A 26542-nucleotide genomic window follows, 5' to 3' on the forward strand; every position below is an offset into this window, starting at 1 on the left:
TCTATCTGCCAGTGTAGTCCATTCTGAAACGCGTCCGAAAATGAACAATAACTCAGCGAATACTCAGTCAAACAGGCATTCAGACACACAGGCATGAACCTTGAATTCTCTTCTTTTTAATGAAGTAATTTATATAAAAAACAAATATTCTCATCTTGTGAAATCTGTATTAAAAGAGAGCGATTCCAGTCGACCTCATTAGAGCTAATTCAAATGTAATGTGACTCCGCCCACGGAGAGCGCGTGCTATTCAAACGCAAATGGCTGAGGTAATCCGCGCAATCCTGTGAACGCCCCCTGTATCAGCTCGAGACAACCAAAACACAAGTTTATTCAGAACATTACTTGTTTACAACACAGCGCTGTGAGGAATAATGAGGAATACGAGGAATACGAGCTGAGGAATACTAGTAAGTTTTTCCTTCTCGGGTTTCTGTTTATGAATGAATGAACGGCATAGATGCGCGCTGTTTACCACAGCTGGCAAAAAAACAATATTACGTGACAGTTCTCCATTATGGACGCGAGCGCTCTAAAACTTTTACAGAGACCTCAAAACAGAAAGTACAAATTCTTTCTTTAAAACGAATTACGTTTTGTATCAATTGTATCTTAATTTTAATCATATTTTCATTAACAAATTTCCTGGATTTAAAGTAAATATGGGCTAGCAATCAAAACATAAGGTGTTTGAACTGGAGATCATCATGAATCATGAGCCTACTCGCCTCACATGTCTAAAAAATGTGAAATATATTTACAGAAAGCTGTTTCTAAACAAAACCATCCAAAACAAAAAAACTATAGCCTAATAAATGTGCATTTATCCGGTGCGTTCACTAGCCTACTGCAAAGATCGCGAGTCAAAAGCCTATCGTCAACGAATGATGATTTTTTTAGCAAACCGTATTGCTATACTGAGATGGGTAAAAATCAACTGAAATATGTTGAAATAAAATGTAGGCTATTTGTATAAGCAACGTAAACTGCAAATTAACATTTATATGCCCTAATATTTCATGAAAACAACGTTACAGTCAGGCGAAATATGAAAGACAACATTTTGTTTAGTATATTTGGGTACAGTTTTTACTGTAGAATATACTGCCTCGTCAAATAAGCTTTTGTTTAGCAATTTCTATATATAAAATAGCCTAATATTTTTGTCAAAAATAAAGTCATCAACTAAGATGTTAGCTGTAATGAATACATAGATAAAATGTAGGCCTATAATCTTTTTTTTTTTTTTTACAAAGAAAGAGTACACTTGAAATATTGTTGAAATTGTAATTATTGTTGTAATTGTAACCTTTTTAATAAAATAGCAAAACATATTTACAAGATAGATGTAAGCAAAATCTTAAATGGTCAATATAAGTATTCTTCTAAATATATCTTTTGTCCTTGCATTGTGGCTCAGCCAGTTTCACACCTGTGTGAATGGCTAATTATGCAGAGTGGGATGGGACATTTTAATTTCAGGTGTAAACCACTCCTCGTTCACGCCCCCTCGCATATTGGCTTTCCAAGCAAAACCTGTTTTACATCAATTTAAATCAATGTATGGTTTTATGTGAACAATAAAGCAAGACTATTTTCACATAATTTTGAAGAAAAAATTCTAGGCGAGGACATCTATTAGTCAAAAGTCTTATTGACACATATTTACTATGTGTTTTGAGGCCTTATTTCAGAAATTTTAGTTTTTAGTTTTTTCAATATCCATGCATAAACATGCATGTACATTCACGTGGCTCACATATTATTGTAGCCCTGTTTGTGCTTTATAGAGTGAATTTACACCTTTGCCATTAATATGTTTATAAGCAACTGAAAAAAGCACAAATGTCAGGGCATGTCAGAACATCTCAAGGGCCCCAAAAACAGCCCAGACTCCAGAGGGTTAAAGTCAGTGGCGCGTTGGGCATGTTATTCATATGCTATTTTAAGGGCGCATGCTTGGCCATAATCAATGTAGCGTGTGCACAACGCGCATACACTCTCTCATCTACACAGAAGCAGCAGTTTTCATTTTTGCAAATCATACATTATTACGATAGATAGATAGATAGATAGATAGATAGATAGATAGATAGATAGATAGATAGATAGATAGATAGATAGATAGATAGATTAACGTTGTGTTAACGTTGAACATTTATTTTTACTCATAAGCATTTAAAGAAATATGATCATATAAGTTTGCAGACAACAAAATGTCAAAGTGACCTACTGTATACTTTTAAGTGTGAAAAGTATGTGTGCAGCTTTGATAGAAAATAGAGATAGGCAAAAGGTGCGAATAAGATCAGCAGCTAATAACAGGAAACTTTTGCAGACATGGTATTGCTTTGTCTAGATAGAATTTATGTTAGAAGAGATTTCGGTAACACTTTAGAATACTGTATCTTACTTACTGCATAACTAATAAGGAATTATTGAGGAACTAATAGATAATTATTTATTAACACTTAAATCACTACTGTTAACTACTAAGGAAGATGTGTTAACTAATTAGTATGTAATAGAATTGTATGATTGTGTTAAGTTTCAGTTAGTTAATCAATAACTAATGAATTATGTCATAACTCTTGAAGAACTATTATTAATTATCTATTAATCAATGTGCAAAAAAAATAACTAAGAAGTAACTACTAATGAACAGTCATATACAGTGGTTACTACAATAAAGCGTTTTATTTTAGCAGTGGAGTGGTGGATGAAGTACACAAATCAAGTACTTGAGTAAAAGTACAGATAACCCAATAAAATATTACTCCAGTAAAATGATAAACTATTGGCCTATTCATTTTCAAAATTACCTTAGTAAAAGTACAAAGGTAATTACTTGAAAAGTAAAAAGCACTGATCAATGTTTTTTATTTTATTTTCTGGTTTTAGTCATTCTTCAGCACTAATAAGAAATATAAGTGCAGACATTTACTAGGCTATATATTGATCTGCAAATAAGCAAACTTTTTATTTAATTAGCAAAATGTATCATAATGTATGTTAACTTATCTATTTTACAAAGGTTTAGATAATACCGTTAATAATGTGTTTTTTACAGTAAGTTTGATTTGAGTCAGAAGTATGTGGTAATTCTGTATTAATTACTAATGAGTTCCCTATATTCTCACTTTAGAATACTGTTCCAGGTTCCAAGTAATTCCTGAAGAATTATCTAATAATTATTTGTTAATTACCAATTAATTTCCTTATTTGTTCACTTTAGAATACTGTTTCAGGTTATAAGTAGCCTAATTCCTGGATAATTATTTGATAATTATGTATTAATTACTAATGAGTTACCTATATTCTCACTTTAGAATACTGTTCCAGGTTCCAAGTAATTCCTGAAGAATTATCTAATAATTATTTGTTAATTACCAATTAATTTCCTTATATGTTCACTTTAGAATACTGTTTCAGGTTATAAGTAGCCTAATTCCTGGATAATTATTTGATAATTATTTATTAATTAATAATGAATTCCCTATATTCTCACTTTAGAATACTGTTCCAGGTTCTAAGTAATTCCTGCAGAATTATTTGATCATTATTTATGAATTACTAATAAGTTCCCTATATTTTCAGTTTCCATCAGTCATTGCCTCAAACATGAATTTACTCAATGGCATTCTATACTGAGGAAAACAGAGACACACACACACACACAGTACTGTATATAAAATATAAAAACTAATCTGAGGTTAGTTTTGTATGACTGTTCATTAGTAGTTACTTCTTAGTTATTTTTCTTGAACCTTAATTAGTAGATAATTAGTAGTAGGGGAGAACCGGGACGAAAGTAACGCGGGACGAAAGTAACAAAGCGATTTTCTCAGAGCCCTGACTATATGAGCATTTCAACCTATGACTGCACGTTTAGTACGCAACCATTGACGGAGCTGCCAAATATCACGTGATTTCATCATCATTTCCCGCTGTTAGGTCCGGTAAGCAGTTTTCGAATTCAATAAGTAAATTACTGAAGCGGTACTTTTTTTTCTAATTACAAGTTTAGTTTTTCGTTTCATGTCACACAGTAATGATCAATCTACAGGTTATTAAGTGCTGTAACACATCCTGAAGTGTGCCTTGTCAGAGTTTTTCAGAATAAAAGTAAATCGGGTTTAAATGTCAGGAGTTCCTGTCGGGACGAAAGTAACACTTGTTACTTTTGTCCCGCTATAGTGAAAAAAAGTGTTTCTTTTGTCGCGCTGCTAATGTGGTGACTTTCACTGTGTTGCAGCATTTATTAAAACATGTTTATGTCATATTATACCAACAGAATATGGCAAGAGTGAGGGTCAGTACGACAGATAGAGGTCTTATTCAGCCAGATGTTTATTATGAGAGCACGTTCACATTTAAATCAGCTGATTTCTGTGTCACCAATTTTTTTCACTCAATCTGTTTCCATTTACCCTAAACACATTTAAATTTTAGCCATACCTTATAGCTTTTCCACCTCCACCTATGAATTTGCAGGGTTTCCATCCTGATGTTTTTATGCAGATTTTAAATTTATGCATAAAAACAGCTTGATGGAAACATGACTATTGTTACATTATGTTGAGAATTTATATTATGGTAATGTAATTAATTTTCATATTGTTCATTGTAGCAACAATGGGTTGTACATTAATATTAATATTAGCTCAAATGATCTATAGGGAATTTTAATAATTAATCATGAATATGATTAATATTTTGTATGTTACAGTTAAATTAATTTATCGCAGCTGAACTAGATTGATATATGAATGATTACCATAACGGGTTATGGTTCGTCATTAATACATCAAATAGTCTTATTTCAGCTCGAAGTAATGGGATAACTTTAATGGAATTAATCTAGTTATCAAACAATCTGTTTGTCCAGCAAACATTGAGATTAACTTAATTCTCAAGGAAAATTATCCTTCTTACAAACACGAGAAAGAGTATCTTTTCCAGGCCTTGAAAAGACAACTTTCTATGTTTGTAAAATTAGCTTACTTAAATCGTACCAAGATAAAGCATATAGCTAAGATCGAACATTTCAGGGACTAAGTAACATGGGCAATTAAAACAGAGTCAGTCAAGGACATATGGAATTTAATAATTAGACTAATACTACATCGAAACTACGAGTATACACAGAGTAAATACATATTTACAACAGAAACATACGGATGAAAACATTACAAGACCAAACGGATAACAGATGAGAGAGGGAGAGGATGAAAGGGAGAAAGTGAAACTAAGGTTCAGGATGAGAGAGATCACCGAGATGATCTCTGCATCGCAAAATCACAGGAAATGTAACCTTTTGAGAGACAGCAAGGAATCAAATCACATTAAAAGTTCAATAAACTTATCTTGCAAAATGGTTCTCTTTGTTGCTGAAGAACGCAGAGTTCATGCGTGTGTCCTAAGACCAGCGTGCGTGTGTTTCTTTAAGAAAGCAGGGCTCGCGCTCTCGTGTCTTCTGGTGAGCGCGGTAGCGGGGTTTTCGAAAAAGTCTTTCTCTTTGAGTTGAAATTGTCTGCTGCGTTTGCTTCGTGGAGTCCGAAGACGAAAATAAAGAAAAGACTTAAAGAAAATCAAAAAAACGCTCCCAAAGGGAGCCATAAGGTCTTCTCGCTGACGAGGCGGGTTCGTGAAAGTGCAGGAACAAAACAAGACGAAAGGAAATACAGAACAGAACTCTCTGCGGAACGCGGAGTGTAACCGCTTTTCTAGGGCACAAGAATTTAACTCCTCCCTGGGCTTGAGCCAATTGGAACGCGAAATTCCAGGCGGGAGAAAAGTTCTTTGTCTCACTATGAGTTTGATTTGCATGTTTTATGGCAGTCTTAGGATCATGCCATTTCTACGTTAAACAATTATAACTGCAGTAAAATGCATTTTATCATAATTTGGTATCCATATCTTTCCTATGGGTATATGGAGGTTCAATTCAAGACCAAATTTGGTATGTTTAAAAGCTACGGCCTAGAAGTACCTTTTTACTCTGTAAGATAAGTATTAAAAGTTCGATTAACAAACTGTGAATAAGACTAACCTAAAATGTGATGTGCATTTACAAGTGGGAATGAAAATTGGACTTTTAAAAAGACCACATGACATATACCTATGAATTCGCAACAGTGTGCACATCTGAAACATTATTCCTTTAAGGTTTACAAGAATACAAAAACCCATCACAGAGAAGAACAATCGTGGAAAAGAAGAAATTACATTCAGGTTTACACATTTCTTCAATGGTTATACATATAGAAAATGTAGGATTTACGTAGGGTTAAAGATTAACACTAACTCTGCTCTACTCCTAAAATCTCTGTTGCGGGACATTCCATTAGGCAATAAAACACAGTGGGTGGGGGGAAGGCAATTCCCCTGGAGAAACATTCTTCACAAATACATTTCAGAGCTCACACTAGAAAATCATAATTATATGATCAAACAAATTAATAAAACATGCATACAGGAAGGTCAAACCCAAATCTGAGTTACATACATTAAAACTATTTTTCTATCCTGAATATCACACAGAGGATGTTTGTGTGTGTGTGTGTGTGTGTGTGTGTGTGTGTGTGTGTGTGTGTGTGTGTGTGTGTGTGTGTAAGGTTTCGTTATCTCTTTGTGGGTCCTTTTGGAAGCTCCCCACAGGGAATAAGGAATGTTGTTTCCAGGTTTTCTGGAGTATCTCTGAGGGGCAATTAATGTCGTAAAAGTCCATTTGCTCCAGACTAACTGGAGCTAACACAACTGATTTACCTTCGGGGGTTCAGAGTGGGACAGCAAGAAGGAATGTGCGTTTGTGTTCTGATTCAATGAGCCATGATTCATAGCCAATGTGGCTACATTCCCCCTTTTCGTCCGATGAAGTCCCTGTGTGGACATCATCGGACGACAATCATCACAATGGTCACATGGCGGTGAATCATGATGGTCATGTAGCAGGTGGATCATGATGGTCGGAAGGCAGGTGGTTCTTGGAGCTGAGGGTTCAGCTCGATGAGGTTCGGCGTGGTCTCTGACTTGGCACCCCCTTTCCGGGGATTCCATCTGAAACCTTTGGACACAGCTTTCGTGAGCTTGGCTGTATCGCATCTCGTTGAGTCTTCTGTACAGGATGGAGACCAACCTAGTGTTAGGGTGTGGCTGATTACCTGCAAAGGTGCACAGCCCAATGTCGGCGGCGGTCCCGGCTTGGACCGCAGATGAAGTGTTCAGAACAGGTCGTCGAGACAGTGCTCGGAGGGCTGTGTTGACAGGAGCAGGGTCAGTGAGTTGGGACCCCCTTTTCTCAATCCAGAGTTCCAGTCCTGGATTTAAGGTGAAGTTGAAGTTCTTGGAGGATGGGAGTTTCAGTGCTGTCTGGTACTCTTTGCTCGGAAGCTGGTACCCTGTCAGGCCATCAAGGTGTAGGATGACACCTTTCAGTACTTGAAGTCCCATTTTCTGGTTGAGCATGTTGACACGGCTGGTTGTGTCATGCTGGTCGTGAGTGACAGTGGCGGTGTGCACAGGTGTGTTAGCACGCCACCTTTCACTTGCAATCTCCGCTTGTGTGTTGGTAACTTTGCTGACCAGGGGGTGCAACCCGTAGATTTCTTCAGCGTTGTCTCTGAGTAAGGGTTTGCTAAGGCAGAGATAATGAATGTCTTTGGTCATTGTACACAGGTGCAGGTTTGGAGCTGAGTACAGTTGTGTGTCGCTGTCGTGGTAGGCCACCACGTCTGGAGGGCTTATCTTGATGTGGGTGTTGTTTTTCCAGAACCTGACCTTGACAATGTCTGTAAGTCTGTAGACTCGGCTTGACTCGATGATAGGCAGATTTAGGAGAAAACCCACTCCTCTCTGCTCGGGATCGACGCAGAGTGAGATGGCGCTACCCAGAGAGTAGGCCAGGTGTTTTTGTAGAGTGTCAGCTGGCGTGGTGATGGTGGAAGCCAGCACAGTTAGCATCAGGCTTAGTATCAGGTACGGTGGGATTACACCTGTGGCTAGGCTGTCATTGGAGGAGTTAACCTCCCACAGCATGTCTGTCGTTAGCGCTGTAACCAGCTGAGTCTGGACAAAGTCACTCTGTAAGACAGTAAACAGCGGCTTCATGGAGTTTGCGGTCTGGTTTGCTGCATTTACACTGGACGTACCAATGTTAAACAGAGTTCTGGTGGCCGCTACGACTCGGAGCAACACTCCCAGGAGCTGGCTGGAGTGGTGGTTGGTGCTTAGGAGTCCCGATTGTGCAACAGTCACTTTCTCAAGTTGGTTGAACATGTGTTCGACCTTGGCCTCGGCGTGAGAGAGGGAGTCCTCTGTCCGTTGGACACTTGTCCAGATGTATTGGGCTACGGAGCTGGGGTAGTGTGCTCTGTAGACCGGGCAGGGCTGGATGAGTCGAACATGCACTTGCTGGGGGTAGGTCCTGCCGTCGGTGATCTGGAGTCTCAGTTGTTCTCTCAGTGGCAGCTGTCCTCTGGTTGGCTGACAGTACAGCATGGCGAACCAAAGCAGCAACCTGGTACAGACAACAGGGAGAGAGAGAGAGAAAGGGGGGGAAGAAGCCAGCAAGGGTTGTCTTTGATTGAACAGGGCAGTCTTTTTACTTCGTGGGCGGCGACTGGGTTTAGTTCGCCTTGGCCCATGTTTTGCCACATCTTGCTGTCGGCTTGTCGCTTGCTTCAGTGTCTCGTCAGTGGCTCTGGTGTTGCTGTGTGTAGCACATGATGCGTTATAGACGAACATTAGCAGTTTACCCCCCTTTGTGTGCCGTGGCATTACAAGCCTTGGCATAGTGATGTCAATCGGTGCACAACTCATAATGTTGTTCTGTACGCGCAGCATGTGCGTTGTGTCATGCACTGGTCTGAGGCACTGGTTGTCAGTGAGGTCAGACGGCGTGTGAGGGTGGATAAGGAAAGTCTTTATGTAGGTGACGGAAGCCCGCATGTCCATTATGGTTGTTTTTTCAAATAGCGGAGCTAGCGTAAGCAGCTTTGAGGTAGGTAGTTGAGCTCGTAAAGGTCTTATGCTGTGTGTAATCTTCACTTTCTTTAGGGTGGGTGGGTGGGTTGAAAGTGACCACAGCTTGTTGTTTAGTGCGCCAGGCTTGGCGATGGCTTGAGTGAGGTCATGTCGCTGCAGGTGAGTCATGACCTTGAAGCAGCAGGTGTCAAAGTCTTTGGTGGGCTGTAAGGTGCAGGGTAGCGGGTTCGAACCTTCAGTTGGGGCTGAGTCTGTGTCTTCCTGGCTGGCTGTGGGAGTTCCCATGAACTCTGTGACCTTTGTGACCTGACCGTCTAGCTGTGACTGGAGGGGGCAAAGTTCTCGTACTTGAGCCCAGATCTTGAGCTGTTTCAAGTCCAGTACCGGTTCAAAACGATCTAGAAGGTCTCTGCCAATGAGGAACGGAAAAGTGTCCATTTTTGAGATGAACACTGGATGGAGTAGACTCAAAGGACCAATTGTCAGGTGAATGTGAGCTACCTGTTCGAGCCGGATGTCATGTTGACTGTATGACTGTACGTTCAGTTCACAAGTTTGAGGTGTAAGAGTTCGATCATGTCTCTTAGCTTCAAGTTGGAGTCTTTTGAAAAGTTGATTTGAGATCACCGTAATGTCTGATCCGGTGTCTATCAGGGCTTCCATGCTCACTTCCTTTTCCAACGTGATGTTCAGGTAGAGTTTTTGGGCCACCCCCTTTTTGATCAGGTTGCCCAGGAACATTGGCATCGGGGCAGGTGTAACGGTCGTTGGGTGGTTAGGACCGGTCTCGTGTAGCTTGCTGCGGAGGCAGTTAGCCGAAACAGCATTTCCTGGTACCTTGTGATTGTGGTACCTGGTTTGAGGAAGTGTGCTGTTTCGTTCATGGTGTACAGCTGTCAGCTGTGAAGCTTGGGTGATGCTGTCACCTTGTGATGTGACAGTTAGCTCTGTGGGCTGTGGATGATGAGCAGTGTTCGAGGTGCTTGGCTCAGTCAGATGGCGGTCAGACGGTTTGTTTTCAGGTCTTATGCTTAGGCATAAGATGTCTGGCTCGTCCTTCTTGTCTTTCTTGCGACGTGTCTGGTGAAGAAGCTCTTTCAGCACCCTTGGGATCTCTGCTGTCTCAGACGTGGCTGCACTGTGGTTATCTGATGTGAGCTCAGGCTTGAGCTTACCAGTGTCGTGTCGAGAGTGGTTCCACTCTCTGTCGGGGCTTGTTGTCCTGGACGGTAGAGATCGGTTCTTCTTGGGTCGCCGGCCGGCTTCCCAGAATCTTTCAGAGCGCTCGCTCTGGTGCTTTGGACGAGCGCCACCGCGATTGTGTTGCCCTCTGCTGCTGGCGTGGCGTGAACAGTGCTCAGAGACAGAGTAGATTGTGGGGGTTTTTACAGTCTTTTCAGAAATAGTCTTTTGCTTGGTGTAAGCTTTATGGGCTAAGTCACGCAGCTGTTGTGTAGACATGCTACGTGGGCACGCGGCCACGCCCAAATGGTAACTTAAAGTAGGATGTAGGTTTCTGAGGAACAGAGTTTTAAAGTTGATGTCCTGTTCCATCCCGGGCTCATTCCGGGCTCCGAAAAAGGCTTGTCGGAGTCGGTTGTAGTAGATCTGGGGGTGTTCACGCCGGCTCTGTTTGAGGTCCATAGCATTGAAAAACCCTTCGTCTGATTCTGGATCAGAGAATTCACGGATCAAAGCTTGTTTTAACTGTTGGTAGTCTGCTTTGACAGTCTGAGGTTGGCGGTCTAGGAAGCTACGAACAACACTGCTAGCCGTTATTCTTAACAGATACAAATTGTCCCAAGCTGTCATGTTGGCGACAGTTTGCACGTGAAAGTCAATGTCTCTTAAATAAGCATGAAGGTCACGACCTCCTGCAGAATCTGGATCGAACATAGGAATGTTTCGAGCTAGCTTGTCAAGTTCTCGGGGGGTCGTGCCGTGGTTAGTGGCATGGGTTGTCTGAAGGGGTCCTCCCCCTTTTGCTCCTGACAGGTGTTCTTGAAAGCTGGCTGGTGATATCTTGAGCCGTGGGCTCACATCTCCCTTTTCAGCTCTGGTTTCTTGGCTGAAAGGGATGGGGTGGCTGGCCGGGAGAAACTCTGTGATGTGTGTTTCTCCGTTCCAGCCACTCTGCAGTCTGTAAGAATGTCTCAGTTCTGCATGAACAGTGTCAAGTTCATCTTGGAGCTCGTCTCTCTGCAGAGTAAGCTCGCCGATTTTAGCTCGGGCCTTTTGCAAATGTTTTTCGCAGGCCCTGGCTTTTGCTTCTGCTTCTTTTCGTTCAGTCTCGGCTCTCTCTAGGAGAGCGTCACTTTGTTGGAGTTTTTCGTCGAGTTCTTTTCTGGTTTCTCTCTCCAACTGTTCTCTTTGGTCTGTGTCGAGGCGCAGATCTTGCAGGGCATTTCGAAGTCTTTCTACTTCTTTCTGTAGCTCTGGATCTGTGGCGTCCTCTTTCTCGCGCTGGTACTGGGTTTCGAGGAGGAGCTGATCAAGGCGACTTTGGGTTCGGGCCTGGTCCTTCCGGGCCTCCTCCGCTTGAAGCTTAAGCGTTGTGGCTTGCTGCTCCAGGTCGATGTTGCGCCGTTCGCTGAGCCTCGCCTGGGCGACGACGTTGTGGGTGACGCTGCTGACGATCCGGGCCCCGTCTTTGTAGTTGTAGCTTCGGGTAGGATCGTGTGTTTTCAGTTCGTCTAGCTCGGTGTCCAGTTGCGTTTGGCTCAGATGCTGCAGGTCACTGGCGTCCTTGGCTAAGTGCTCCCGACGGACCACGGGACTGGATGCACGGGACATATTGGCTTCGCTGTAGGCGAGAGAAACACAGCACACACACAAAGAGACCAATGCAAGTTCGTTCTAAGGTTAATGAGCTATACTCATACAGGCTATGCCGTTTTTGAGAATTTTGGGCTAACTGATGCACAGTTAGACAGTTAGCGGAGCCAATTGACTTGGGTCGAAGGACCCGAACTAAAGATTTGACAGGCAGTAGCCTCGCGGGTCACGTGATGACACCGGCTGCTTGGTCTGTCGCCCTATTATTTAGCTTCCTTGGTGGCTCTCACAGGTTACTTGTCTCTAGGTAAAATGAAAGAAACAAATCATGACAGAACAAAGGATAGAAAAGACTGAGGTCAAACAAAACACTAGTGATGACTAGGTCTGAAATTAAATAAACAGAATAGTAACACAGTACGTGTTCAAGAGGATAAAGAGACCTAAGCTATTACCACTGCTAGGGTTTAGGATAGGGCCAACAGGTGAGTGGGGCTATCGGGGTAGAAAACCTAGGAAGATGGTGTGGCTTAGAGAAGAGATGGGCCAACACTTAAAATATCCGGGAGATATCTAGTGTTCTGTGGCTTATAGTAAGTGGAATGGGTTTTACTAAATTTAGTTTACCTGCGGTGAATTGAGGTCATTCAGGTGGAAACCAGTGGCTCGGTCAACCTCTCCGACGGTTCTCCAACACTTGACCGCAGTGCTCTCGGGCAACCTCGTCTCTCGGTACCACGGTGTGCCCACTCAAACCACTTGCGACTTTAAACACAAAGTGGCAACGCCAAGGTGTCAATCATCAGACGGCACGGAAAGATTGAGTTTTCCTCGGAACTCTCCTTTCGGAGTGGTCCTTTCAGCGGACCCCAGTTCGAGTGATTGTCTCAAAATTGCCTTGTGTGTCGCTGACGTTGACTTAACCTTTTGGCGGGCCAAATTGCTGATGTCGGGGTGGCGTGCCACAACCGGAGGTACGAGATTCGGAAGAGTCCGAGACACACGGCCAGTGCCAGGTAGCGTCGGACAGATGACCTCGCTCGCGGAAACCAACCCGAGATGACTGCAACTCACCACAGTGCTCTAGTGAATGCCACCTATAAATACACAAAGGATAAACAAATGAAACTTAAAGTGAATTAAGTTTGTTTAAACCAAATGGATTAGTTATTTATGTGGCAATAAGAGTCAAAGGTTTTACTAAATAATAATAAACAAAAGGAGATTATGATAATGTTACTTATCAAAATGACCTAACCCAAGAGAGAGAAGGAAAAGAATAACAGTAGAAATAAAATCAATAGAATAAAAATAAAAATTTAAAAATGAAATCAAAATGAAATGACAGGATGAACCCAGGAGAAGAGGCAGGCCGCAGTAGTGGGTTTTCACCACAAGGGGGCGTGCTCCCTCTCTGTGCTTAACCTGGCAAACAGAGAACTTAATTCAAATCAAAAATTCAAAACTTGATTAAATTAAAATTTAAAATAAGCATGTAAGGAAATGTGAAAATCAGAATGATATCTTATAATAATCCAGATACAATAAAGTATCAGTCCTATTTATAAAAATAATCAGGAGAGAAATACGATAAAAGAGTGAAAGGAGGAAAATAGTGATGCCACTTAGTATCCACAAGGCCACACGATGGTGCTGTTTCCTCCAAGTGGAAATCAGTGGCTGAATAGACAACTCAATTTAAATTTAAAATTCAACGTTTAAATCAAATTTAAATGAGCATGTAAAGAAAATGTAAAAGGAGAACTGGTAACAGTGCCATAACTATAAAATAAATCCAAAATAGAAAAGTGGAAATAAACAATTCCTGACAGGATTTGAAGAGAGAGAAAAGAGAGCTGAGTGAACCGACCTAGCGGGAGGCGGCCACTAGGTGCCGTTGTTTCCTCTAAGGGAATGGCTGGGATTTAATCTAAGTTTTAATTCAAATCTAGTTTGAACCAAACTCAGAGTAAATGTATCAGTCAAAAGCAGGAAAATTGTGTAACACAAAATAATATTCGCACGAGCAAAGCTGTAAATGCGGATAGTTATTTAGAGTTTAAACATTAATTCACAGGGAAATGAATTCAGCCGTAAAGAGAGCGTTATCTGATAACTGGCCACGAGATGGCGTAATTGTGCTCATGCAGGCTGACGTCAGTGGGAGTGGTGCTGACGTCGGATGACTCGGTGGGGCGCGTAATTTGAGAACTGCCACACACTTAAAGGACGCCCTCTGGCGTTTAGTCAATGGAATTACACACAATTTTCATGTGATTCAAAACTAAGAGCTTTCAGCTCGCGTCACGCGCTCGTCGCGCTGATTTTCTGCAACAATCACAAATAGAAAAACACTTTAGATCTCAGCGGATCTCTCTGTGTCAGTTAACTGCACAGAAGGGTGTCTGCAGGATTCTTTTCGCTGCAAAAACACACAAATGTAAACAACAGGAATTTTACGTCTGTCGTTATAAATTTAGATTTTCCTTAAATCTAACAAAACTCCAATTTACAAATCTATCATCAAACCTGTGTTGTTTATATGATTTTTGATTTGCGTAGGTTCACAGTGAGTAGCTAAGTCACTGAGTAACCCACAGGAGAAATCGTCTTAGCTGGACATTATTGGACTAACCATAACTTCAACTAGCGATAATTTATTCAGGCCTTACTTATACTGCTGAGGGGGGGAAACTCGCCCCGATCAGACTTATGTCTCGCACTAGAAAGAGATTTCTTCGTCTTAATAGGCGGTTTATTAATATCAACATGTACACTGCAAAGAGTTTTGTTTCGTCTTTACAGGCACAGGTTCATATGGACTGCAGTCTACTCACATTTAACAGTGTTAAAATGTGTCTAGGCATATTTTAGCAACTTGTTAAAAATGTAACGTTGCTGACTTCGGCTTTTTGCCTTGGTCAGTTAGGAGTGAGTTCGCTTTAGCGACTTAACTCACAAATTCATAATTTCATAATGCGCAAAAATGATTAATAACCATATAAACAGATTGAAACTGAATATTGCCCATAACAAAGTTTGAAATGCCCCGCATTCGTTCCACCAAACTGTAGCAACAATGGGTTGTACATTAATATTAATATTAGCTCAAATGATCTATAGGGAATTTTAATAATTAATCATGAATATGATTAATATTTTGTATGTTACAGTTAAATTAATTTATCGCAGCTGAACTAGATTGATATATGAATGATTACCATAACGGGTTATGGTTCGTCATTAATACATCAAATAGTCTTATTTCAGCTCGAAGTAATGGGATAACTTTAATGGAATTAATCTAGTTATCAAACAATCTGTTTGTCCAGCAAACATTGAGATTAACTTAATTCTCAAGGAAAATTATCCTTCTTACAAACACGAGAAAGAGTATCTTTTCCAGGCCTTGAAAAGACAACTTTCTATGTTTGTAAAATTAGCTTACTTAAATCGTACCAAGATAAAGCATATAGCTAAGATCGAACATTTCAGGGACTAAGTAACATGGGCAATTAAAACAGAGTCAGTCAAGGACATATGGAATTTAATAATTAGACTAATACTACATCGAAACTACGAGTATACACAGAGTAAATACATATTTACAACAGAAACATACGGATGAAAACATTACAAGACCAAACGGATAACAGATGAGAGAGGGAGAGGATGAAAGGGAGAAAGTGAAACTAAGGTTCAGGATGAGAGAGATCACCGAGATGATCTCTGCATCGCAAAATCACAGGAAATGTAACCTTTTGAGAGACAGCAAGGAATCAAATCACATTAAAAGTTCAATAAACTTATCTTGCAAAATGGTTCTCTTTGTTGCTGAAGAACGCAGAGTTCATGCGTGTGTCCTAAGACCAGCGTGCGTGTGTTTCTTTAAGAAAGCAGGGCTCGCGCTCTCGTGTCTTCTGGTGAGCGCGGTAGCGGGGTTTTCGAAAAAGTCTTTCTCTTTGAGTTGAAATTGTCTGCTGCGTTTGCTTCGTGGAGTCCGAAGACGAAAATAAAGAAAAGACTTAAAGAAAATCAAAAAAACGCTCCCAAAGGGAGCCATAAGGTCTTCTCGCTGACGAGGCGGGTTCGTGAAAGTGCAGGAACAAAACAAGACGAAAGGAAATACAGAACAGAACTCTCTGCGGAACGCGGAGTGTAACCGCTTTTCTAGGGCACAAGAATTTAACTCCTCCCTGGGCTTGAGCCAATTGGAACGCGAAATTCCAGGCGGGAGAAAAGTTCTTTGTCTCACTATGAGTTTGATTTGCATGTTTTATGGCAGTCTTAGGATCATGCCATTTCTACGTTAAACAATTATAACTGCAGTAAAATGCATTTTATCATAATTTGGTATCCATATCTTTCCTATGGGTATATGGAGGTTCAATTCAAGACCAAATTTGGTATGTTTAAAAGCTACGGCCTAGAAGTACCTTTTTACTCTGTAAGATAAGTATTAAAAGTTCGATTAACAAACTGTGAATAAGACTAACCTAAAATGTGATGTGCATTTACAAGTGGGAATGAAAATTGGACTTTTAAAAAGACCACATGACATATACCTATGAATTCGCAACAGTGTGCACATCTGAAACATTATTCCTTTAAGGTTTACAAGAATACAAAAACCCATCACAGAGAAGAACAATCGTGGAAAAGAAGAAATTACATTCAGGTTTACACATTTCTTCAATGGTTATACATATAGAAAATGTAGGATTTACGTAGGGTTAAAGATTAACACTAACTCTGCTCTACTCCTAAAATCTCTGTTGCGGGACATTCCATTAGGCAATAAAACACAGTGGGTGGGGGGAAGGCAATTCCCCTGGAGAAACATTCTTCACAAATACATTTCAGAGCTCACACTAGAAAATCATAATTATATGATCAAACAAATTAATAAAACATGCATACAGGAAGGTCAAACCCAAATCTGAGTTACATACATTAAAACTATTTTTCTATCCTGAATATCACACAGAGGATGTTTGTGTGTGTGTGTGTGTGTGTGTGTGTGTGTGTGTGTGTGTGTGTGTGTGTGTGTGTGTGTGTAAGGTTTCGTTATCTCTTTGTGGGTCCTTTTGGAAGCTCCCCACAGGGAATAAGGAATGTTGTTTCCAGGTTTTCTGGAGTATCTCTGAGGGGCAATTAATGTCGTAAAAGTCCATTTGCTCCAGACTAACTGGAGCTAACACAACTGATTTACCTTCGGGGGTTCAGAGTGGGACAGCAAGAAGGAATGTGCGTTTGTGTTCTGATTCAATGAGCCATGATTCATAGCCAATGTGGCTACATCATGTTGAAAACACATTTTATAAAATAGATTGATATTGCCAATAAAAAAAAAATATTCTAAACAATTCAAGTTTGTAATGCTGGGTTATTTGAAACATTGATGAAACTGAAATTTAAAATGAAAATGTAAATTAACAATTTTTTGCAAATATTAAGGCCAAAATATGTTTGCAGTTACATGTTAACAAGGTCATATACTCAGGTATATTTAGGCTAATAAAACCCCACAAAAAACAAGAGTAACACAAAAAATCTAGCTTGTATATTGTTGTGTTACTTTTGACCCACCTGTGTGTTACTTTCGTCCCTACTGACGGGGTCGAAAGTAACATGAGCAGTCTTAAGTTCAAAGTGAAATTATACTGAAGTCCTTCTACATTTTTACAAAATATCACCTGGTATTGATAGACCACACTTGTGAGTGACTGACCACAGCAAAAATATATCTCTGTCTAACACATCATCTTTTCAAATTATGATTTTCTGAAAAATGGTACTTTCGCCCCTGCTCTCCCCTAGTTCTTCAAGAGTTATGACAGAATTCATTATTTATTGATTAACTAACTGTTACTTAACACAATCATAAAAATATATTACATACTGATTAGTTAACACATCTTCCTTAGTAGTTAACAGTAGTGAAGAAGTAGTTAATGAATAATTACCTATTAGTTCTTCAATAATTACTCATTAGTTATGCAGTAAGTAAGATACAGTATTCTAAAGTGTTACCGAGATTTCGAACAGAGACATGTTGCCTTTTAAGGTAAACCAAGGCGATCTTTTGAGACAGACCAGGATGTGTTAAGGCTATATAGCTGGGCAAAAAGGAGAAGTCAGCGCCCTTCCATATCAGACTCTGACTGATGTGTGAACTGCCTTTCTTGCAAGAAATAAAGATCTTTATAACTTTTGAAATCTCCAGCTGTCTTCCAATTATTATTTAAAGAGGAGAAAGAATTTCCACGACAAATGGCGACGAGGATTGGGAATCACAAAGCTGATGACCTCCGTGGACGAAGCAATTGATTGAACATCCCAAAGACAAGAAGTCTCTGGCTCCGATACCCCAACGCTAAAAATGCAAGGGACGGGAGAATTGTGGACACCACGGCAGGCCTAGGTGGACGCGATCTGGAATAAAAGAACCAAGCTGCAAAAGCACGGTGAGAGAAAATTATTTACATAGTAAATAAGGAAATTATCAAGCGGCACCATTCTGATCTGAAAAATGAAGCCTACCCGGAAGTGTGAAAAACTGCAATACATCGAAAATCCGCTAGGGGCAGGTACCAAAAGGGAGCAAATGTCCATAGCCCCCAAGTTAAAATGTCCGTTTTCACAGCATAAATTCATGTCTTTACAGGTTGGTCCCATGGACTTTTATTGTATTTTTCGATAGCTTCCGAGTGCCTGACAACTGTGAGGGGGGTGAATTTTTTTCTAACTCGTTAGTTTAGATCGTATTTAGATATAAAATGTATGACAATAAGGGCGTGGTTAACTTTGATTGACAGCTTGATATTGACAGCTGACAAGGCAGCGCCACGGAGAATGACAACATAAGAATCGCCATTTTTTAATACAGTTGACATATAATACTACTGTTTCTGTATCATGAAATGTAGTTTTAAGAGTTTTTCAGGCGAGAATGTAGTTGTTTAAAGCGCAAATCTGTGGTTTATTTAAAGATTTATGAAAATTGTATCCAGTTGATCCAGTGATGACCGGGCGCTCGGCGTTCATGTACCCCGCCTGGAGCAACCTTTCATCGGCTAGACGTTCTGAGGTTTGCCGCCAATGCCGCGGTCTCTGTAGAGGTTAAACATCAGATATAATTCGTCTTGTGTATATCTAACGGGCGATTTTTGGTCTCGTAAATCTATAATTTTTTTCCTGGGCAATCGTTTTGGCTGAGGGGAAGTTTCATAACTTTATAACTTTACCGATGTATGGTTAGACGAGCGCTGACTTTGTATGTTTGACTGAATTGTTTGCTTTATTTGTATAGCTTCTTATACCTTTTACTTCTACTTTTATAATGGCTAATATTGATAAAACTGAAATTTAACAAAAAGAGACTGGGTTGAGTTTTGTCATTTTAAATTTTAATACAACGAAGATGATCTGTAATGTTGTTTACTGCAAAATCTGTTGTTTAGTACAAATGCACATATTGCCTGGACCATAAAATGTTTAATATTTTTATTTATTTATTTATTTATTATTTATATTATATTTAAAATGAAAAGAGGTTTGTGTTTTATATTTTGTTTTTTCATAAATAGGCAAACGTTATGCAGTTGAATATAATCAATATGCGTTGCCTGAACCACATTTGTGTGGCTATAATGTTTAAGATTTCTTTAAATGAAAACGAAAAGAGTTAGTATGGTGTTTTATAACATATTTCGTTGCCTAAAATATACACAGAGATAACCGGAGTAGCAGAGCGAGCTGAGTGACGCGCGCTGCATCAGAAGGTGGGCGGCATAGTCTATGGTGGGCGGGGTTTGGATTTCCCAAGACTTTCCAAGATGGCGCCGCCCATACCCCCCATAAACGGCTTCAAACCCGTTCTTCAGAAAGTCTATGGGTGACGTCACAGACGCTTTGTCCATATTTTTTACAGTCTATGAAAATTATTTGCGTATTGAATATTTTTCCTAAAAGGGTCAGGAGTTTGGAATAAGCCTGAAAGTAATTTCCAAACAGGGTTTGAGAATAAGCCTGAAAGTAATTTCCAAACAGGGTTTGAGAATAAGCCTGAAAGTAATTTCCAAACAGGGTTTGAGAATAAGCCTGATAGTAATTTCTCAAATGCCATGTGTTAATTGTTTTCCCAGAAGGGCCAGAGTTTGAGAATAAGCCTGATAGTAATTTCTCAAACGTCCAGACAAGGTGCTGTTTGAAATAAGCCTGATAGTAATTTTCGAACATTTAAGAAGGCACTTGTTTGGGAAAAAGACCTAGCATCGACGGATGTGGGCATTTTGAAAGTCCTAAATTGACGGATTTAGGCAGGCGTGGTGGCCACGCTGGGGAGAAGAATTAACACAGTGAATATAGTGCGTGGTGACCACGCGGTGGAAAAGATTTAAATACGCAAATATAAATACTGTTGAGTAAAATTAGTGCAAAAATGGGTAATGTTAATGATAAAGAGTTGGAGACAGTGGATTTCTCAAAAGGGAATTATTGTTCCATGACCAAGAAAAATGGAACAGGGTGGCATCATAGGATACCACAGTTAATTAAATTGTACGGATTTAATGTGTGTTTAATGTCTGAGTGTAAGCCATCTGCAAAAGACAAAGGAAAATTGGACAAAAAACAAGTCCAAAAATATACAGAAAAATATAATTATGACTTTGATGGTCGAATTATAGATGTATGGTTAAATGAGGCAATAACCAGACAAAGAAGACAGATAAACGCAGCATTAGCACCATTAGAGAGTGCAAATAGTATAGAGACAAAGGCAGAGGAAGCCAGAAAAACTTTACTAAACTCTGTTTCTAATTCTTCTGAGGAAATGAGATGCATGAAAACCCGCCTGGCTGAGGACGACCGCTGTCCGGCTACCTACTCCCCCTACCACCTGTTGTAATATAGTAATTTACCAATAGGTGTCACTGTTGTACTTGCCATCCAGTGTGTCACTACAGTTCTGTTATTCTTCTTCGTTGCTTCTTCCTTCTCAGTTGGATATAATAAAAAGCCATGTGAAACTTCAATAGGTTATGGGCCCAGATCTTCGCTAAAGCAAAGAAGAGGTAGTTTTACACAGTTTTTTGTGTGTGTGAAATAGACAGTGTTGTGGAACTCACAATGGAGGATAAGCTGTTTATTGAAAAGCTGAGTGGGCCAGAGAACTGGGCAACGTGGAAATTTCAAATGGAGCATTTGATGAAAGCTAAAGGACTCTGGGGCATGGTAATGGAGACTGACAACTTGGCAGAAGGAGCAAATGCACAGGTGAGAGCAGAATTCGAAAAACGGAAGGAAAAAGCGTTTTCTGTGTTAGTGCTAAATGTGAGTACGCCTCAGTTGTATCTGATAACAAGCTGTAAGACCCCTAAGGAAGCGTGGGACACGCTAAAAGGACATTTTGAGAGAGATACTCTTGCAAACAAGCTGTTTCTGAAGAAAAAATACTTCAGATGTGAAATGAAGGAAGGAGAAAGCATAACTGAACATTTGAAACGAATGAAAGAGTTAACTGACCAGCTAGGGGCAATAGGTGCAGTGATTGAAGAAGAAGACCAGATTGTTACACTGCTGGGTAGCTTGCCACCAAGCTATGCTACAATTGTCACTGCACTGGAAACTAAGTTGGACAGTTTAACGCTGCATTTTGTTCAGCAAGCATTAATAAATGAAGAACAAAAACGAATGTCTGCTGATGGTAACTATAGCGGTGCTATGTCCAGTGGTGCTTTGTCCGGTGGCTCGTCAGCAATGTCAACACAAGTTCGCAATGATATGCAGGCTAACTCCAAGGCAGTGAGAACTGACAAACCTGGCTCGTGGAGATGTTACAAGTGTGGGAAAGAAGGACATATCAAGCGTGACTGTCCAAGTAAGAAAAAATACACTAAAACTCACAAAGCTAAAAGTGTAACATTTGATCATGATGAAGACTCGTCTGAAAGTGCCTTCATCGCCAGAGAGGCAAATCAGGATAAGTTAACACAAGTTGAGTGGTTGATCGACTCTGGAGCCTCAAAGCACATGACATGTCATGAAGAAATTCTCCAAGACTACCAGCAATTTGCAAAAACACAGTCTGTGAAACTTGGTGATGGCAGAGTGGTCGATGCTCTAGGATTTGGTAATGTTAAACTGAGAATGACATTAAAAATCAGTGATGTAAAAAATGTCACAATGTTTGATGTGCTGTATGTTCCCAAGTTATCAGGGAATCTCTTCTCAGTGGGAGCTGCTGTCAAAAAAGGAAATACGGTGAAGTTCAAGAAGTCTCGCTGTTACATCTGTGATAAAAATGGAAATCTCAGAGGAATGGGAACACAAAGATCTGATGGATTGTATCAGCTTGATGTCGAGGAAAGTTTGCCCGCCTGTCACAGTGCGTCAATAGCAACCAGCTTGTGGCATCAGCGACTGGGTCACACCACTAAGTTGAAGGAACTAAAAAAACTGGTGAATGGAGTGGACTTTCCTGAAGAGAAAGAAGTTTCTTTCTGTGAAGCATGTGTGGAAGGCAAGTTGTCTAGGAAGCCACATAAGCCAGTGGGAGAAATCCGTTCCAAACGTAAGCTACAGTTGGTTCATAGTGACGTCTGTGGTCCCATGCAGACTGAATCTATTGGTGGATCAAAGTACTTTGTGACTTTTATTGATGACTTTTCAAGGTGTTGCAAAGTATACTTCATGAAACAGAAAAATGAAGTTCTTTCCAAATTCAAGGAATTTGAGAAAATATTATCCAACGAGTGCGGACAGAAAATAGCAAGACTAAGAACGGATAATGGTGGGGAATACACATCCAAAGAATTCCAAGAATACTTGAAGGCTCAAGGTATCCATCATGAGACAACTGTACCACACACACCTCAGCAGAATGGTGTTGCTGAAAGAAAAAACAGGACATTAATTGAAGCAGCGAGAACCATGCTCTCTCACGCTAAACTACCAAAGTCGTATTGGGCAGAGGCTGTAGCAACCGCAGCTTACATACAGAACAGACTCCCCACATCTGTTCTGAAACAAGTGACGCCCTACCAGAGATGGTGCGACAAACAGCCAAATGTGAGTCACATGAAAGTGTTTGGATGCGTAGCTTATGCACATGTCCCAGACACAGAAAGAAGAAAACTGGACAAGAAGGCTGTGAAGCTTCGTTTCGTGGGATATGCCAACAATGCCAAGGGCTATCGCTTGTACGACGAAGAAAAAAAGAGGATTCTTATTCGTCGGGATGTGGTCTTCAATGAGTCAGACTTTGACTTGAAACAAGAAGTGGACATTTCTTGTTCGGAGAACGAAGTTGTCATGAACACTGACGAGAGAACACCAATTGATGCTACTGTCGATGAAACTGCAAGAGAAGGTGTCAGAATCAGAAAACCACCTAAGAGATATGGTTATGATGAGTTTGCCGACCTAGTGACTGTTGATCATTATGCTAGTGTTTGTTGTGTTGCAGAACCAAGCACACTGAAAGAGGCAATGATGAGTCCTAATGCAAAGGAATGGCAGGATGCAGCTGATTTAGAATATGAATCACTGCTTGAAAATAAGACGTGGGATTTAATGGAATTACCAAAGGATCGGAAGGCCATAGGATCGAGATGGGTGTTTAAAGTTAAGCATCATAGTGACGGACAAGTGGAGAGATACAAGTGCAGACTTGTCGCTAAGGGTTACTCACAGAAGTATGGTGCAGACTACGATGAAACTTTTTCACCCGTTGTACGTTTTAGCTCAATTCGTACATTGCTGTCCTTCGCAGTCCAGAATAACATGCATGTGCATCAGATGGATGTGGTAACCGCATTTCTAAATGGACACCTGGATGAGGAGATATATATGGAGCAACCAGAGGGATACATCAGACCAGGGGAGGAAAATTTGGTGTGCAAGCTGAAGAAGTCAATATATGGACTGAAGCAGTCTCCTCGCTGCTGGAGCAAAACTTTCACAGAGTTCATGAAGAACATTGGCTTCAAACAGAGCACATCAGACCCATGTGTGTTTGTGAGATCTCGACAGGAGCTGGAGATATTAGCTGTGTATGTTGATGATCTAATTCTGATCACAGTGTCGATGGAAAGCATGGAAGAGCTGAAACTCGCTCTTAAGAAGCGCTACAAGATGAAGGACATGAGAGAACTGTCCTACATCTTGGGAATCTCAGTCATCCAAGACAAAGAAAAAAACAGTCTGTTCCTTCATCAGAAGCATTACATTGAAGCCATTCTTCAAAAGTATGGTATGCATGATGCAAATCCTGTTGCAACTCCAGCTGATGCAAATGTAAAGCTAAAAAAGGATGATGGTGTCAGCAAGCCTGTGAACCCAAGTACTTATCAGTCAATGGTAGGTAGCCTACTGTATGCTGCAATGGCCACACGACCTGACATAGCACAAGCTGTGAGCGTTGTGTCAAAGTTTAATGCCAATCCAAATGTTTCACACCTGACTGCAGTGAAGAGAATTCTACGGTACTTGAAGGGAACACTGAGTCTCGCTCTCAAGTATGAGCGGTCTGAATCTGGAACTTTGGTCGGTTTCTCAGATGCTGACTGGGCTGGAGACCAGGACGATCGTCGCTCTACAACTGGTAATTTGTTCTTACTGGGTGGAGGAGCTGTGAGTTGGCTCAGCAAGAAACAGTCAACTGTGGCTCTTTCAACAGCGGAGGCTGAGTATGTTGCACTTAGCCAAGCAGCTCAGGAATGTGTCTGGCTAAGACGACTTCTGAGTGATCTTGGAATGGATGCAACTCCTGTGGTGATCCTGGAGGACAACCAAGGAGCCATTGCAATCGCAAAGAATCCAGTTGATCATTCAAGAACCAAGCACATTGACATTCGCTACCATTACATTCGTGAATGTGTGCAGAATGGACAAATACAACTGAAATTTTGTCCCACAGATGACATGAAGGCAGATATCTTTACCAAGCCATTGGTGAGACAGAAGTTTGAGTATTTTAGGAGTGAGATTGGACTTTGTTTCATTTAACTTTGTTTAGTCTGATCTTAAATGGACTAGACTGTTAACTGTGTTACAGTGAGAGAAAAGAGAAAAAAAGGGACTACAAAACATATATTTTTTGTTTGTTTTGTTAATATCATTTACTAAGAAATGGCAGACCCATTGTTAAATTAAGTGGGAGTGTTGTAATATAGTAATTTACCAATAGGTGTCACTGTTGTACTTGCCATCCAGTGTGTCACTACAGTTCTGTTATTCTTCTTCGTTGCTTCTTCCTTCTCAGTTGGATATAATAAAAAGCCATGTGAAACTTCAATACCACCACCACCAGCAGTGGCCCTCCACGAACCACAAAGACAACCAGGAGCAATGGGAGGTCAAGATCCTGAGGAAGACAAAGAATTAGAGGGAACGAGTCTGCAAGCAAGACCACCAAAACACCCATAATCGAAGCCTGCTAGGTTCGATCACCCTGCCCTCTGCTCCTCCAGACTACACTCCTCCATCTGCAAAGTTCGTAAATGTTCACCAACCCAAAGAGAAGCACAGGCCAGACAATCAAAGATAAGTACGTATGAAGAATATCTGAAAACTGTTTTTCTGGACGGTCTGGACCCTGAAATAGGGGAAAAAGGTCAAAACGTCTTGTGTGGGGTACCACCAAGCGCGGCTGGAAGAAATCCGACGACACGCAACGCATCAACAAAAGCTGCTGAGAGACCAAGCCAAGAACAAACAGAAAAAAGACTGACAAAGACACTCAACTGGCTCTGCTGAAGATGGGAGGGTTGATGATGGAAAATTAGAGGAGGAGGAAGAGGTGGCAGAAGAGGACGAGGCAGAGGAGGAAGAGGAGGAAGAGGACGTGGAATGGGTGACCAACCCGCAATGGACCCTGAAGCTTGTTATAATTGTGGGCGAAAAGGACACTGGAGAAATGACTGTCCGGATCCTCCAAAGAAGAGAGGATTCCAACAGCCACCAAAGCCATAAGGAGATTGAAAGAAGGAGGGCGAGGGGAGCGACGGTGAAGGGTCTGACTCCCAGGTGGTAAATATATCTAATCTTATCTCTTTTTCTGCTCCTTGCAATGAAGAAAATGTGCTTGCTGTTTCTTGCAATGAAGAAAATGTGCTTGCTGTTTCTTGCAATGAAGAAAATTTGCTTGCTGGCACTGAACGAATGTATAAAGCATTTGCAAATTTACCAATGATTGACATTAGTGTCGAGGGAAAGAAAATTAAGTTCTAAATTGACAGTGGAGTGACGAACTCAGGAATTAAAAATTAACAATTGCCTGATTTAACTGTATTATCTGGAAAATGGGCAACCTCCAGAAGTGCCACAGGGCATCTGGTAAAGGAACCATATACAGCAGATTTGTCTTGTCAGATTGGTGATCGCTCGCTTCTCATGCTTTTCTTGTAACTACTACCTGTCCTTGTAATCTTCTGGGAAGAGATTTGATGTGTAAACTGAAGCTGAACTTGTATTGTGATGACAGTGGCCTCACTGCTGATATGAGTATGGTGCGAATGCCAACTGAAACATTATATGTTTTTGAATGGAGCACTCCTCAGTGTGGTCTGCAAAACAAAGCCACGAATAGGATGCCTCCTGACCATGATTTCATGGAAGAAAGTGATTTGCATTGCACATATCATGTTAGCAGTGAGCCAGATGAAATATTTGATGAAAAATGGTCTGAACTAGAGAGGGAGGAACTGATAGCCAAGCATCACTGTATGATGTGGAGGGGGCCGTCCCTCACATCTCTTTAGCTAAACCACTGACTGCA

The 26542-nt window shown here is 40.7% G+C and overlaps 1 protein-coding gene across 1 annotated transcript in view; it reads right to left on the reverse strand.

Moving 5' to 3' along the window:
- LOC311077479 (uncharacterized protein) overlaps positions 1–26542 on the reverse strand; it is a 79161-nt gene that overhangs the window by 9244 nt on the left and 43375 nt on the right. The gene's annotated exons all lie outside the window — the stretch shown is intronic.

The sequence above is a fragment of the Abramis brama genome (genome assembly GCF_963993115.1).
Source record: "Abramis brama genome assembly, chromosome: 2".
In the NCBI taxonomy this organism is placed as follows: Eukaryota; Metazoa; Chordata; class Actinopteri; order Cypriniformes; family Leuciscidae; genus Abramis; species Abramis brama.